This window comes from Sphaerodactylus townsendi, linkage group LG05, assembly GCF_021028975.2.
Source record: "Sphaerodactylus townsendi isolate TG3544 linkage group LG05, MPM_Stown_v2.3, whole genome shotgun sequence".
Taxonomy (NCBI): domain Eukaryota; kingdom Metazoa; phylum Chordata; class Lepidosauria; order Squamata; family Sphaerodactylidae; genus Sphaerodactylus; species Sphaerodactylus townsendi.
The window spans coordinates 40,717,212-40,734,249 of NC_059429.1; positions in this window are offsets into that span (position 1 = coordinate 40,717,212).

Genomic DNA, 17,038 nt, shown 5'->3' on the forward strand with positions numbered 1-17,038 from the left:
CTAACAATGATGTCATTGCATCTGCCATCATCTTCTGCAGACAAAGAAACTGGGTTTACTGCCCCAAATGATATGCTTTGTACTTCATAAAAGTAAAACCTTTAGGTTAGAAAAAGAGTAGTTTGACAACAAGTGGTTGAACTGATAAATTTCAGTCAGTGTGTAAAATTTAGCTGATTTCGAATCAATGTGGCCAGTTAGTTAAATATTTACTTCCTGCTTTTCTCTGTAGGGACTTCAGCAGTTTATTACTACAGAAAAAAATACAAATAAAAAATAACTAATTATATCTTAGATTGTCTCTGGAGCCAATGAGGCAGCTCATCCAAGGCCATGAGACAAGGGACTCACAAGTAGCCATGCCCAGGCTTTGTTCTAGAAAACGGAAAGAGAAAAGAAAATTTCACCTCAGAGATTACAGCTGGCAGTCCTCTTAGTCTACTCTCCATGTTTTTGTTCTGCTCAGATCTATGTGTGCTGTGCCCTCTGTTCATCCCCATCATATGCAATCACTGGTTTCTTTTCCAACTGCACGTGCCTCTGAGCATTCAACACTTACTGATCCTAGGACTGTGTCATTTTCCAGAATACCTTCTGTCCCCTGAAGAGGTAGGCATCTGAGATCAGGTTTCTCACCATGACTCTCCCACAGTCTCATCTCAGTGCTTAAGAACAGCAGACAGTCTTTTATCCTTCCATCTATTTCTCCATCATTTGCAAAGCACTAATGTTTACATGCAGGTGGACCTTCAGGTCTGGCCCACCAGAGCTCTCTGCAGCTGGAATTTTGAATTTATAACTCTAATTTGGACAATGTCACTTAGAAATATATCTTGGAATCAGTTGAATTCACATTCAAGTAACGTGTTTTGGATCAGGATATAAGTCTTCTATTAAGAGTATCAGTAGTGACTTGAACTTTATTGTGACTTAATTAGAAGAAGAAGAGTTTGGATTTATATCCCCCCTTTCTCTCCTGTAGGAGACTCAAAGGGGCTTATAATCTCCTTGCCCTTCCCCCCTCACAACAAACACCCTGTGAAGTAGGTGGGGCTGAGAGAGCTCCGAGAAGCTGTGACTAGCCCAAGGTCACCCAGCTGGTGTGTGGGGGAATGTACAGACTAATCTGAATTCCCCAGATAAGCCTCCACAGCTCAGGCGGCAGAGCTGGGAATCAAACCCGGTTCCTCCAGATTAGATACATGAGCTCTTAACCTCCTACGCCACTGCTGCTCCTTAGCTTTAATTTCAGCGGAATAAATAAAACATTTTTTAAAAGGAAAAATACATAATTCCAATCCATGTAGGTGTTGTCTAAAATACTCATGGTCAAGTCAAGATGCTAAATAAGAAACGAAGCAGCCCATTTTCTCAAGCTATTTGGCTACTTACCTGAATTCTGAGGAAAACACTAAAATGGAAAGGCACAGCTATTTTTTGTCACTTATTCTTATGAGGCAGTTTAACTTTGGCATGAGGAAACCTCGTTAGTTTTCAGTAATGCCAATTACTGTGGACTCTGCTTTGATTCCATGCCTCTTCCTGAACATGTTATGTTCTTGTAAACAGTATGAATGGCTGTAATCCTCTTTGAATGTGTTACATGCTTGAGGGAGTTCATTGTTTAAACATCTTTCAGAGACATGATGCTGTATGCAGAGTTCACCCATTAGGGGCAGCTCTGCCCTCATTAGTTGGACAAACAAGAGAGTGTTTGGACTGCAGAAGAAAAGAAAAAGGAAAACAAAACCACAGCAGAAAAGCTGGAATAATTGTCCACATCCAGAAGCACAGTGGTAATGGCATTTCCACCCTGCACACACGCACACGCACACAGAAAAATAATACATGGGACTACCCTTCTAGCACATTTTTGGTTTTAAAAAGCACTATTTTGGGAGAAAAGCAGCCTAAGAAATTAAAGATGGGATACCTTATTTGCTTATGAGCCTGTGAAATAAGTGTACTGTTGTAACAGATCTAATGGGAAATCCAAGAGCCAGAAACACTGACAAGAAAACTATGTTTTTCTTATTTGTTTATTCTTTCAGTTAATTTACTAAAATATTTTCTTGTGGCTCAAAGGAGACACAGTTCAGAAGAAGTAGTTCAGTTCAGAAGAAGAAGAAGTGTTTGGGGTTATACCCTGTCTTTCTCTCCTGTAAGGAGATTCAAGGAGGCTTATAAACTCCTTTCCCTTCCTGTCCCCACAAACAGACACCTTGTGAGTAGTTGGGGCTGAGAGAGTTCAGAGATAACTATGACTAGCCCAAGGTCACCCAGCAAGAATGCAGGAGTGGTGAAACAAATCTGGATCACCAGATAAGAGTTTGTTGCTTATGTGTAGGTGTGGAATCAAACCTCATTCTGCAGATTAGAGTCCACCTGCTTTTAACCACTACACCATGCTGGCTGAATATGGTCATGCTGAAGATGTGGAACTGAATGTTGGGAAGACATTGTACATATATCCTATGACAATTTTTGTTTTAAGATCAGTAACTTCAATTTTGAGTTCTTTACATATTTTTGAGTGTATTGACCAAAGCATTTGTAAATTTCTAATGTGTTAGTTGGGTAGAAAAGGTGGCATGCTACAGCCCAAACTCATCAGCTCTCAGAAGCTAAGCAGGGTGGGTACATGGTTCAGAGACCACCAAGGAGGGCTCTGCATAGGAAGGCAAAGGCAAACCATCTCTGTTTTTCAAGTTCCCTGAAAACCCTTTGCTGGAGTCGTCGTATCATCTGCAACTTGACAGTATTTACATGCCTATGCAATTTGTCAGTCATAAAACAACTACTTTGGATACCTGTGTTTGACTCAGTGCTTTCTGCTTCCTTCCTGAAAATCTTGCCCAATATCTTGCACAGTGAAGACATACAAAGACTTCCTTCAGCTGATTCAGTTTTCCACTGCCCTTTCAGCTGATTCAGTTTTTCACTGCCCTTTCAGCTGATTCAGTTTTCTTGTGCCCTCTTGCATCTTCAAATGGCCTTATAGCTTCCCTTGCTGATTTTAATATTTGTTATTTGTTCCAATGTTTGTAACACTGCAGTCCTCATATTTGTATCTTATTGCTCTCTTGCCTTTCTTTTACCAGAGTTTTTGCTCCCCCAGTTTCGTTCATCTGAGTTAGACTTTCACTTCCACTTTTTAAAGGGGCCCTGCCTGCTTTTTGTATTTTTCATGACATGAATCACTAACTCTGCTGACCTGTACTTGGAATTAGGGTTGCCAGCCTCCAGGTAGCACCTGTACATCTACTGGAATTACAACTGATCTGATGCCAATAGAGATAATTTCCACTGGTAACATTACTACTTTGAGAGTAGACTCTGTGGCATTATTCCCTGTTGAAGTTCCTCCCCAAACTCTGCCGATCCTAGGCTCCACACACTAATTTCCAGGAATTTTCTGATCTGGAGATAGCAACCTTGCTGGCTTGATTTTGGTATTGGTCTTGTTCCTTGCATTGTTGCAAAAACATGTGTCATCCTTAGTCAATGGTATACATTCCAGTTAGGCACTGCAGCTTTAAATAATCTCCAGATTTCCTGAAGAGATCTGACTCTTCCTTCTAATGAACTTCTCTCTTTCTCTCTACCTCTTTTAAATAGGACACCACTCAAGCAGCTAGAAATAGCTTGCACCTGGCCATTGCATCAGCCCATCTCCTGCAAGAACTTGTCTTCACTGCTGAGGATGGGGTGGTACAAGATAGTACACAACCTTCTTCTGCAACACTCACATGATTCAGGGGATGGAGGCGAGAGAAGCAAACTGGGCTCCCTGTGGCTGGCCTGGTGCTGGGGGAGGGCTCAGGAGCCTCAGTGCTGGTTCCTGGTTGTGGCTCTGAATCTGATTCCACAGGGGCTGCCTCTTCCAGCAGAACTACTTAAATCTGTAATTCCTAATCCAAGAACAGTACTCCAGTTTTAGAGAGTTTTAGGGGTTTGCAGGGGGGTGGTACTTCGACAAGGCCATGCCAATGGGGTGCTCAGTGGCATCTGCCGTGTTTGAGATTTTCAGCTCCTTTTTGGAGTGGGCTGCAAAACCTCGGTTCCCAGAGGCAAAAATTACCTACGATCTGGACGACTTTTTTATTTGTGGGGGCGTGCAGCACCAATGATTGCTCAGAGGCCCTATGCACCTTTCAGTGCTTAGCGGCCGACCTCGGTGTTCCTTTGGTGGCAGACAAGACTTAGGGCCCTTCTGTTAGCTTAGTTTATTTGGAGGTTTTGTTGGACACAGAGACAGGCACCTCCTCCCTCCTTGCAGAGAAGTTGGTAGCCTTCCTGGGGTTGCTTAGGCTTACCATTCTGAAGAAGAAGTGGAGGTTGCAGAAAATTCAGTCCCTGTTGGAGAATCTGAATTATGCTTGTAGGGTGATTTCCCTGGGAAGGGCCTTTTGCTCCCGCCTGGCTCATTTCATGGCAGGTAGCTTCACCTCCCCATCACTGGATCAGAATTACTGCTGGCCTATGTGAGGACCTTGGTGTGTGGCTTCATTTTTTGACTTACTATAACAGGGTTACCCTTTGGCAAACCCCTCTTCACCTGGGGAGAGAATTTTAGGTCTACATGGATGCTGCAGGGGGCGTGGATTTTGACATTTAGTTCAATGAGCGGTGATCTTGGGGGCTCTGGCCTTCCTCCTGGTCGTTTTCTGGCATCCTGAGGGACAAGACTTTCCTGGAACTGTTCCCATTGCTGGTCGCGGTTCATCTCTGGAAGGACAGTTTTCAGGACCATTCTGTTCACTTTTGATGCAATAATCAGGCTGTTGTCAGAGTTGTTAACTAACAGTCTAGCTCAGGGGTCTGCAACCTGCGGCTCCGGAGCCACATGCGGCTCTTTCAGCCTTATACTGAGACTCCGCGTGGCCTGGAGGTCAGAGGCAAGCATAGGTATGTTCCTCCAGCCCTCCAGAGCAGCACTGGAAGGAAAGGTGAGTGGAGGGGCCGAACGGGAGAGGACTCTGTGTGTGAAGGCGCCACTTTTCACATCCCCTCCACTCACCTCTCCTTCCACCTTTGCTCTGGAGGGCTAGAGGGACACACCCATGTTTCCCCCGACCCCTGGATGTCAGAGGGTAGTGTGAGCATGTCCCTCCAGAGCAGCCGCCATCCCCCTCTGCCATCCCCGCAGCCACCCCCCCGCCCCATGGAGCAGATGGCTGCCTGCTCTGTCAGGCAGAGGGGGTTTCCCTGCCCAGTGCAAGAGGCAGCGGCTCCAGGCAGGCCTCAGCCACCATCCCGCCTCTGCCCCACGCAGCAGGTGGCTGCCTGCTCCATCGGGCAGATGGGGTTTCCCTGCCCGGTGTCTCCACCTCCCAGCGCTAGAAGGAAAGGTGAATGGAGAGGCCGAACCAGAGGCACGGCTCGGTAGATCTTCAGGCCCATGGAAAATTGGTCCAAATGGCTCTTTGGGAGGTAAAGGTTACTAACCCCTGGTCTAGCTGCTCGGGCAGGGTCATGCGGTTATTGAGAGAGCTGGTCCTTTTATGCCTAAGGGATAACATTTCCTTTCATGCCATTGTTATCCCAGGAGCAGAGAATAACATTGCTGATTCTTTGCCAGGTGGATTGCTTCCATGCCCTGGCCCCAGGGGGCACTCCGCACCCAGAGACCTTCCTGGAGCAGCTGTAGAACCTTGGCAACGATCCATAGTGGAGGGATTTCTGCGGTCCCTCACTCCAGCCACACACCAAGCATATGAGGGGGCAGTTGCCTCCTTTCTGAATTTCGGTTTCCGGGAAGGCCTGACCCCTGGGCAGGCGATTACAGAAGGTCTCCTGCTTTGCTATTTGGCGCACTTGAATTCGCAGGGCTTTGCCCCCAGGTCTATTCGGGTGCATATGGCCACCTTGTCCTTCTTCTGCAAGACAATGGGGGTCCCAGATCCTACAACATCCTTTTTGGCGTGTAGAACGCTGGTAAGTTGGCTTCGCACCAGCCCTTGTATGGGGGATACCAAGCTGCCTATATCTAGAGAACTACTTCAGTTCCTTGTGGATAGGGCACCCACTCTCTGTGATCCCCCTTTGAAGGCTCCCTATTTCGCTCAGCTTTTATGCTGGCGTTCTTTGAGCATTTAGGGCTAGCAAATTGGTTGTCCCCTCCAGGCATCGCATGAGCCACCGGGCATTACAGTCCTCTGACGTAACGGTTGGAGACAGAGGTGTTTACATTTGTCTAACTTCCTCTAAGACAGATCAGCTTCGCTGGGGTACCCGAGTTTTTCTTTCCCCCGGGGCTCCTGGGGAATTTTGCCCTGTGGCCATAATCCTGGCCTACATGGCTGAGCGCTCGCCAGTACAGGGCTTATTCCTGGTGCATCAGGACCTGCTTTCAACTGGCCTCTTTTTTACCCATAGGCATTGGCGGGCTTGGTCTCCCTCCAGGGGAGTTTGGTCTTCATTCGTTCAGGATTGGAGCCGCCACCTCTGTGGCCTGCGATGGCTGTTCCCCTGAGCAAATTGGATGGTGGGTCATTGGCGCTCATTAGCCTACAAAACATAAGACATCACCTGTTGTTTTAATGTTATGAAGAGCTGCAGGAATGCCGGACCCAGATATGGATCATCGGACACAGTATCATCCACTGGGCTGGCCTGTACGCGTCCTCAACTGCTTGGGGCGCAGACCTGACCTTGGAAAGGGTGTGTATGTAGTTTGGCTTGGCCAGCGGGGTAAGCACTGGGAGTCTTTGTTGCCTGCTATCTGGGAGGTACTTCAGAGGTTTGGTGCGCCTCAGGGGATTGTCATCCACCTGGATGAGAATTATCTCCCAGCTTTGAAGGGCCTGGAACTGTACTTATGGATGGCAGCCGGCCTCTGTGAGGTCCTGGAACTGATTCCGGACATTAAATTATTTGGGTCCCGTCTCCTCCCAAGGCCCCTGTGGAAGAATGCCAGGGAGCCAAAGAAAGTATGGCACGCCATAAAGTGTGTAAGGCGGCAGCGCAGGTGGCCTGGGAGCTCGGTGGTAGTGTTATCCCACACCCTGATATAACCACCCAGGAGCATGTGCTCTTTCAGATGGTGTGCACCTGTCCAACTGGGGCATGGACATTTGGCTGCATGCCATATGGCAGGTGCTCTTGGACTGGCTATGAGGCTTGCAAAGCTGTGGCAGGAGCTGAAGGGTCAGCTCTGTTGCAGTTTGAGCAGAGGAGCACATTCTTATGGAGAGGCTGAGCTTGCGTGCTGGACCTCCCTGCGTTGGGGGCCTCCATAAGAGGCTTGGAGTGGGGCGGGCTCATAGCGCATGACGCGGAGGCCTCTGCAATCAAGCCTGACATCCCAACAGGAAGGAGGCCACAATGGGCGGGCACCCAGGTGGCCCAGTACTTCTCTGTCCCCCCCAGTATGGATTGGGGTTGGTGCCGGGGTCAACTATGGATGCTGACTGGCTGCTTGGATGTGCTGCTCTTGCTTGCCCAGCTTCTGCCTCAATAAAAAGGGCTGTGGCCCATTTTAATTCCAAGATGTGTCCTGTGGTCATTCACCAGATGGAACTTCTGCACATCTGAGCGCAAAGAAAAAATTGCAGCTTCGTGTTGCTGTTTCACTGATAATTCCTCAAAAATCTATAAGATAATCCATCTCTTTTGGGTAGGACCAAACAATCATAACACAGCCAGTACAGGTGATCATCTTTGTTCACAAAGCACTCTGGGAATCAGAGACCAAGTATCTACGAACTGCTGACATTATACATTATTGTTGCTTTTGTTCTGAACATCCATGCTCCTTTTGTCCTTGGAGACATTTGTAACTTGAATTCTTTCTGCAATTCCTAACTATTTTTGATCTTCAACTTCCTGTTCTTTGTTCTCAGAATAGCAGACTCAACTAGGCAGAATATTGACAGAACCAACATCACCATTCTTGGTGAGTGTATGTTACGGCTGAATCTTCAAGTATTGTGTATAATTGTAGGATAAATGGTAGGATAATAAATGTAGGATAGTGATATCCTAGATTTTAAGGATTACTTAATCCTATTAAATGTATCTTCTCAATTCCGCTGTATCTCATGGTTGTAGAAGAATTTTGCAATGGGGTACTTTTGTAGGTTCTATGAGAAAGTCCTTTCACTAGATGGTTCATTATCACCCACTTAATCCATCAGGGCTCCCATTTCCTGCTGGATCAGGGGATATCCTGCCTCCGGCTCTTGTTTCCTGTTGCCACTCCTTAGGCTGAAGGGGGGGGGGATGGAGAAAAAATGCCAGAAATTTTGTGATTTTACCATGAAATTTAGTTAAATTGACATGAAATCATTTTTGTTTTTTTCCTGGGACTGCAGTCATGCTATTACCAGTAGTATTGCCCCCGCCCCCCTGCCCCAAATTTCTTCAAATGTCCTGGCCCTAAGCTAAATTGTTCTAAACAGCTTCAGTTGTGCCCAAAAAAACCTGACATCCAGTGTAGATTGCAAATGGATAAAACATGTTGAGATACCATTTAATAATCAGTCTACTGTATTCTTAACTGGCTAAATGTTTTCAAATGCTTTTCATGGGTCTTCCATACACATAACGCATTGTAGCAATTTAAGCTGGACATTATATCACATCGTGCACCAGGCAAAGTAGAGAATACATGGTAGGAGTCAGGGGAGCCATAGACACTCCCAAACCTTAGGAAGTGAGTGCAACCCCAGTGTGAGCAAGTGGAATGCTATCACCAAGGCCAACTTGTTCGCCTATCAACAGGTTTAGATTATTCACCCTCATCAAGACTGCTGCCAGCACAGAGCAGAAGATTCTTAATCTTCTAGAACCAACCTATTACCTAAGAATGGGATCATCCCAGTCAATAGTTGAGAAAGATATCTTGATCAATAGCACTGAAAAGTGCTGAGTATATGAAAATGAGGTCATTCTCAACTTGTGCGTCTCATAGTAAAGTCACAGTGGACCAGATAGCTGCAGTCCTCAAACCAGGATGGAAGTCTAAATAATCTAATCATCCAGGAATTTCTGAAGTTGAGCAGGAATGGAACATTTATAAATGTGGGGAAAATTTTGTTTAAAAAACTGTCTCATTCTGCTGAGCCAATTTGATGTGAAGACATTGATAGCTAGATTTAACAGAATCTTGGAATCTTCAATTAAAATTCCAAATGGTGAGTTGATGTGGCAGTGTAGTGTGTGTTCTACATGATACTGCTGAGCTGTTCCAAAGGTAAGCCATTCATCATATTATAATGGGGCTGTGATGGTCTAGAATAATGGGAATCATTTCTTAAAAACCAGAAAACTTTCTTAAGACATATCTGCCAGCCCTATTCAAGGGTTAGAGAATAATTGGAGGTGGGGGCGGGGGAGAGAAACCCTGTAATCAAATAGTATTAATAGTCAGGATCAATTATTTTATGATTTAACTAGAGTTAGAATTGACTGAATAATGCCAGAAACTAAACTAGTATGGGTAAATGTCAGAGAGCTTGAGGACACAAGAAAATTTCTCAGCATCAACTGGGCCAGTGTTACCAAAAAAAACAGTAGAGAGCAGTGTGGAGCCATCTTTGAAAAGGAGGGCCGGAAAGTAATATCAAACATTGAACAGGAAGGAATGAAGAGGCCCAGCTGATGGCATTCCAATTTCCCATTCTGCTGAAGTCTGATCCCATACCTAATGCAAGTTTACAAACCTTGCTGGTATGACATATAGAGCATGCTTGCTATGATTTGCAATATTCACTTTCTCCAAAAAGACTCCTGAGAGGGGTTTTTATTTGGAGGAAATTTTCACCACCTGAAAAATATTCTATAGCTGTACTTCATATATGAAACTCAGTAGTGTAAGAGACTTCGTTTTGAATATAGAACATACCCTTCAGCATTCCACTAAGCTAAATCCATTGTCACATGCTTATCACATAAATATGCCCTTTGTAAAATATCTGGTGTGTGTTTCTTCCTTCTGTTTTGTTTTTAGAATTCTATCACACTGTTCATCTCAGTTTGGTTGCACTCGAATATAATTAAAGTCAGGAATGAGCACCATTAAAACAAAACACTGCTGTGTGAGAAACTGCGTCTGTAGGCATAGTACTGCTTGTCAGTAAATGTGCCTGTTTTTGTTCTAATTAAAAAGTAAGGGAGATGTAAGCCTAAAAAACATTGGTAAATGACACAATCTGGTTCTGCCTTTGTTTATCGCATCGTAAGATGTCCTTCCCCAAACCCCCACTCTCAGGAAAACCTTATTAGTTTCTGGTCATTTTTTAATTCATGTAACACAGTGACATTTCAGAATGTTTATTTTTGCAACAATCAGAAATAGTTTCAGGCTGCTAAGAACAGAAAGTCCCAGGAACTTTTTAAAAAGCCACTTGAGAGCTGAGTGACATTAGCAGAATTGCAGATTCCAATTTTTGTTGGACGGTACCACTTCCGATTAGGTAGATAAAACCATTTGCATCCTGCCTGATAGGAAAACACTATTACACATAGAAAACTGATATTCAGGATGATAGATTTGCTTTCTTAGTGATGTTCTGCCATTATATGTGTAGGAAGTTTTTTTTTTCATGTAGAAGAACATTAAAAATGGAATTAAGGTGAAGCAAAACAGTGTACCACATGACACTGCAGATTGGATAATTTGGTTATTTTGCATGTTTTAAAATTTTGGGGGCTTTTCCATCTGTTCCTGTTTCTGACACAGGTCCGAATGCTCTGATTCCAAAAACATATTACATCTATGGGCTCCTTCTACACATGAACAGTGACACAGTTCAGACATAATAACAAATCATGGTTTACTATGGTTAGTTTGTGAAACCAGGATTCTGCTTGCAGATGATCACTGAAATCCTGGTTTGTTTTGATGAATGCTGGTTCATTGCCTTTATACTGGCAAGGTGTCCCTGTAGCAGACAGTGAATGAGTCTGGCAGCGGAGAATAAGCTAGGATTGCGTTGGTACATCATACAAAATCATAGCTAAGATTAATTATGGTGAATAAGTAGGGTGGGAAAATACCTGGAGATTTTGGGGAATGGAGCTTGGACAGGGGAGGGGAGGGGAGGGACCCTAGCAGGGTATAATGCCATATAATTTAACCTCCAAAGCTGCCATTTTTTCCCTCAGGAACTAATCTTAGCTTTCTGGAAAATCAATTCTAATAGCAGGAGATCTTCAGGTGCCACTGAGTGTTGTCAACCCTATTAATAAATCATCTTCAAAGTATCATTTAAGATCCTGGTTTAACTAACTCTAGCTTGAGAAGTGGCATGAATTCAGACACTCACACTAACTGCACTTAGCTTAATTAAACAATGCTTTTTCATCTTGTCAATGGAACCATATTTTCAAAGCCTATCTTTTCTATGAAGCCTTTGGTCTAACATCATTCCCACTCGCAACAATGTATATGAACATAAGTGCCATCAAGTTGCAACCACAAGCAAAACTAGAGAAAATGGTGCCTGGGATGAACACTGGAATTGCACCCCCTGGGGGTTAATTTCTGTAGCGTCACCCCAACAGAACTGCCTCAGTGGTGGGGAGGGGCTCTTGTCTGGCCACCTTGGAGTATGTCCAGCCGGGCTTTACCTGCACCTCTGTTGGGCAGGGGAACTGATGAAAAAAATGCCCAAAACATCTCCTTTCCTGGCAAAAGAGCTGTCTGGGGTTGGGGCTGAAAAGTATTTCAAGCTAATTTTGGGGGGAACCATCCTACTCTGGCTTTAGCCCCAGCATTTGCAGATCTCTTGTAGTCTGTCACATTGCAGGTGCAGCTGCTTTACAGATTGGATTGGCTCTTGCTCTTCACCTCTGAAACCTGTTCCAGACTATCCTGGGCTTGCAGATTTCCTGAGAGACAGAAACTTGTTTCGTTGGGCACATTAGCTTCAAAAAACCTTCTGCTCTGCCCCACTGAATTTGGGCTTCAATCAACACATTTAGGACTGGCACGACTGGTTCGGCATGTATGGTATGAACCTGGTGCTGTAGATACTGCTCCCTGGGGCCAGACGCTTTCATTATCAGATGAGGGGGCTTTGCGCCCTGCAGCTTTCGTGTACAGGTGCAATGGAAGGATGTTTTGGAGCTGAAGAGCCTGGGTGAAGGGAAGCACACCACCCAATCACACTTCTGCAAGTGAAAAATCCGCATGTGGGGCCTTTAGAAACCAACCAGGCTCCTGCCCAAAGAATGCATTTTCTTCATTCAAAATCCCTCACACAAGAACCACACCCCTAGGCCTGGTCATGCTTGGAGTACCAGCAAACTGGCCTAGTCTCTGCTCAACTGCCATGCCCTCCAGTCCTCCACAGGCTAGCCTGACCTGGCCTGGCCTGGTCTGCAGGGGGAAGGGGTCAGGTGGGCCCCCTATGTGACCCAAAATGTGCCCCCCTATGTGACCCAGGTGAACACACACACACACACACACACACACACACACACACACACACACACACACACACACACACACACACACACACACACACACAGAGAGAGAGAGAGAGAGAGAGAGAGAGAGACCGTTTCCGCACGGGCGGAATATGGCGGCCTGGGGACGGCAAAAACGCTGTCCCCAGGCCGCCATTCGCACAGGGGGCGCAGCTGCTTTGCAGCCATGCCGCCCTCGGGCCGCCCGACCGGCGCCAAGCCGGCGTTTCCAAACCACGCTTCCCCCGCTGGTTTTGGAACGCCGCTGGAAGCTTCCTAACGCAGCGCTTCCCTCCCCACTCCTCCTGCACTTACCTGCCCCCCCCGCCTCCGCGGCTGTCAATATCGGGGAGGCCTGGGGACACGCCCCCCTGCCCTGCGATGCAGGACTATACCATGCTGCTTCCCCCCTCCCAGCAACAACATATCAGTGCCTATAATTCCACTTGTTTGTCTTTTGTCCATTGTTACTCTTGCCCTCTCTCTGTTGTTTGTTTCCCTGCTGTTTCCCATGATACACCTCTGTTTGCTATCTTTCCTTTCTCCATTACTGAAATTTACATTGTAAATTCCTCACAAGAGAACCTGATCTTTTATTCATGTAAATCACCATGTAACTTAAGGAGCTTGTACTTATACATGCATATATTGTTGTTGTTCATAGCAACATGATACATTGTCAGGTTTTTTTTAATATATATATATATATATATACCGGTAATTGTCCACAGTTTTCTTAAGGGCCGAGAGAGTCGAGTTGTCATTGTAGTGCCTCATCTGCAGCAACCTGAAATAGCTATCAGAACTATTCTCATCTCTGAGTGAGTTTAAAGGTTATTTACTACTCAAGGCCACCTCTGTCAAGCTAGTGCTGGTCTTCTTCCTTCTGTGAGTTTAGAACAAAACAGATCTTCTCTGGGGGCTTAGCTACCTACCTATTAAAAGAAGATGCAGTGATATCCTCTATTAGAAAGGTTAGACTCTCAAGATTATATGTAAACATTCCTTTTCTTATAAATCCTGTCTGCCTAACCTGTGAAAGGTTTCATTTTGGCTCACTTATCTTCTCTCGTAGCCTATGCAAAACTTGCCTCCAACGAAAGAAATCATGTCTCCATTCATTTCCTATCTTTCTGAATTGCCTCCACATTTCCTATCATCTGCACATAATCCTATTCTCTCCATTATTGTCTTAATACCAAGTACAGCAGAAGATAATGGATAGGCACTGTAATAACAGAGTGGCTTGTGGAAGCCCCTCAAGGGAAATATCTTTGACGCTGGTGGAATATTAATGCATCCCAGGTCCCTGATCTTCCTCTTTCACTTCATCTGCTGTTTTCTAAACTGCATAATGATTTTCATATTATACATAACAAAAGTGTTAGGGAGTTGGGTGGTAGAGGGGGAAGAAAAGGTTTGCTGATGAACCACAGGATGGTTTCCTATTAAGCAGGTCACTCTCCTGTCTTTGAACACTTTCTGACCACCTTCAGAATAGGCGATTACACCAGTAATTTCTGATTTTAAATAGATAGTGGCGCACTATAGGCATATCATTACTTACTCTTAATCCAAATGGCCGCCACACACACAGCATGAAAAGGAATTAAAATGTAATTCTTCAGTGATGCAATGGTTGACAGGGTGACTTCTGACAGATTAAAAACAAACTACTTGATATCCCTTAGAGTTAGCTGCTGGCACCCCCCCCCCCCCCCCCCCCGTCCTGAGATACTTAATCATCAGCTGCACATAAATGGGACAGGAAATCAAAGCTGAGTATGTTAACATCATGGAGACTGTGCTGTGCTATAATCTACTGTACATATTTTTGTTGTTAACAGGAAAAAAAGGAAAGATTTGATGTTTCAGAGAGCAAAAGCACTCTCCATCTGAGAAAGATTTAGCTATTCAAAAGGAGAGAATATTAAGGGTATTATGACTGTTCTGTAGTAGCAATAACCTTTCATTCTTTTTTTTTTCTTCTGGGAGAAGGAATAGAAGTTTGTTTCCTGCAAGTTTGTCCTTTAGGCAATACTATCTCCCTTTCATTAGATTTTCCTTTTTTACACAACCTGCTTCACCTGCTATTGGCAGCTGTTATAAAAGGCTGCAGAAAGACAATAAATCTTTGATAGGTTCCTGCACTAGGACAATTCGACAAAGTAACGTTGAAGCTAAATGGAGGGGTTAGCTATTTGTGTATAAGTTGCTGTGCCTCAATATACCCTACTTTTACAAACGGTGCTCCTCTTTTGCACACATCTTTGCAAAAGAGAACAAAAATATTTAGAAGGGATAGGTGTTATGAGAAGAGAGAACATGTCTTTAGTGGCAGGCCAGCTGCTGCACAGTTACACAACCGAGCACTTCTGGGTTTTATCAGTAAACTCACACTGAATTATAGGCAAAATAAAGCTTTATTTAAGAAATTTAGAAGGTTAAAACAAAAGAAACCATAATTCGGTAATAACAGGATGCAAAGAAAATAGCAAGCTAGCTACTGAATTCCTACAGTGGCAGAGTTCTCCATATGTCCTGAAATTTGTACACAGTTCTTGCAATAGCACTCCTACGGAAAATGCTGGTCATTACCTGGTGACCCTTCACGAATAGTCATAGGGCTGTCTTCATGGAAACTCCCTGGAAATGAGCAAATAGCCCCTCCCAACAGAAACTCTCAGCTGAAATGCACGATTTAATTAAGCCTGCCTGGGAACTCATCCTTCAGATAAGCAGTTATTTTGTGTGTGTGTGTGTGGGGGGGTGTCACACTGTACCTGCAGAAACAAAGACTAGTTAAGGCTGGAAAACAATCCACATTCTGCTTCAAAGATTAACCTTGTGGGATTAGGAGTCAAAACCTTGCCACACAGCTCTAGCAAGTGATGAAAACAACACTGTGGATTTGAGCTTGGTAGCATCAGCCTGACTAAAGAAGATACACCTCCTGTTCCTCCCCATTCAGAGAAAATATATTCATTTGCCCTCATTGATGTAATCACAGGTGAGCTATGTTGCACCATGAAATTATCATTTTCTCCATGGGGATCATTCAGTGCCTGGGGTCGTGCAATGAAAAACCCATTACAGATAAAAGCAGCTGATCATGGAAATTATGCTGGTGAACTGGTATGAAAAAAACAGGATTCCCCCCACCCCCGCTGACAATCTTTACACTAAAAATTAAGCCACACAGAAATTGGGGGCCACACTATTTCAAAACCTTGGCCAAAAGAAGGATAATCAAAAATCTCTGTGACACATTTATCTCAAAAAGAGCAACAAAATAAAAATAACTTGCTACACCTTTGTTGGAATTCTTGTAATTGACCTGTTTGTCAAGAAGCCCATTTAATAATCCCGCCATCTACCTGGGTATGACACTACCTTCTTGCTTATAAGTGTGAATTATGAGTCATGAAATGGTGGTAGAAATAATAAGCCTCCCCATTGCCTTGCTTGTACCAAGAGTATTAAAAACAATCCTGTGATTAAACATCAGTCTTTACATATATCAGCAAAGAGATGATTTCAAAAGAAAGCAGCTAGGATTTTTTTTTTAAAAAAAAAGAAATGTAGAGGAGTAGAAAGGACAGGAGATGAAAAGCAAAGCCATCATGCCTAAAATACCAATAAAACAACGCTGAATATATTGAGAATGTCATATGTAGGAAGAGAGGGGGAGCAAAGTTAGGTTAGAGGAAGGCATGAGGAGCACCATCAGTATGTGCAGGCATTTCCATGCTCTTCCACTGCTTCATAGAGCAGCAGTGGCGTAGTAGCTGAGAGCAGGTGCACTCTGATCTGGATGAACCAGGTTTGATTCCCAGCTCTGCTGCTTGAGTTGTGGAGGCTTGTCTGGGGAATTCAGATTAGCCTGTGCACTCCCACACACGCCAGCTGGGTGACCTTTGGCTAGTCACAGCTTTTCGAAGCTCTCTCAGCCCCACCCACCTCACAGGGTGTTTGTTGTGAGGGGGGAAGGGCAAGGAGATTGTAAGCCCCTTTGAGTCTCCTACAGGAGAGAAAGGGGGGATATAAATCCAAACTCTTCTTCTTCTTCTTCTTGGAGCACACCACTGCCTTTTCTCCTCATCATACAGCAGAGTCCAGCTCCTTTCCTCATGGTCTGCTGAACTATGCAAGTTTGGATCTCCAGTTATCCATTAGTGGCAACAACTGCTCAGCAATTCAGTATGAAAACGAGTGACTAAAATATGAGAGTCGCTTTTTCAAAGAGAAAGCAAGAGAAGAAGTATGTGACAAAGGGAGGTGGGGGAGAGAGACGAAGACCGGCTGTCCATGTAGTCTTTGGACATTTGGAAATTTTTAACCTTATTTCCAAATAATGAATTTGATTCTTCACCCTTATAATGCTGTTATTTCCTCTGTTTTGAAAAGTGCGGCACTAGGGAGTAGGACTGTGATTGGATTATGATGTCTCTGCATTTTCAAGCATGCTCGGCAAGGAAGAATAATTGAATATGCAGCCAGAAGACAAGAGTCCCCTGATCCAGCAATCTGCTGCTGTTTCTTTCAAGTCCATGGAGGATTGTGCTGCCTAGCCCTGTTGCTCTCATCCTGATTGTGGAGCTTTCTCTTCCACAAATATTAGCTC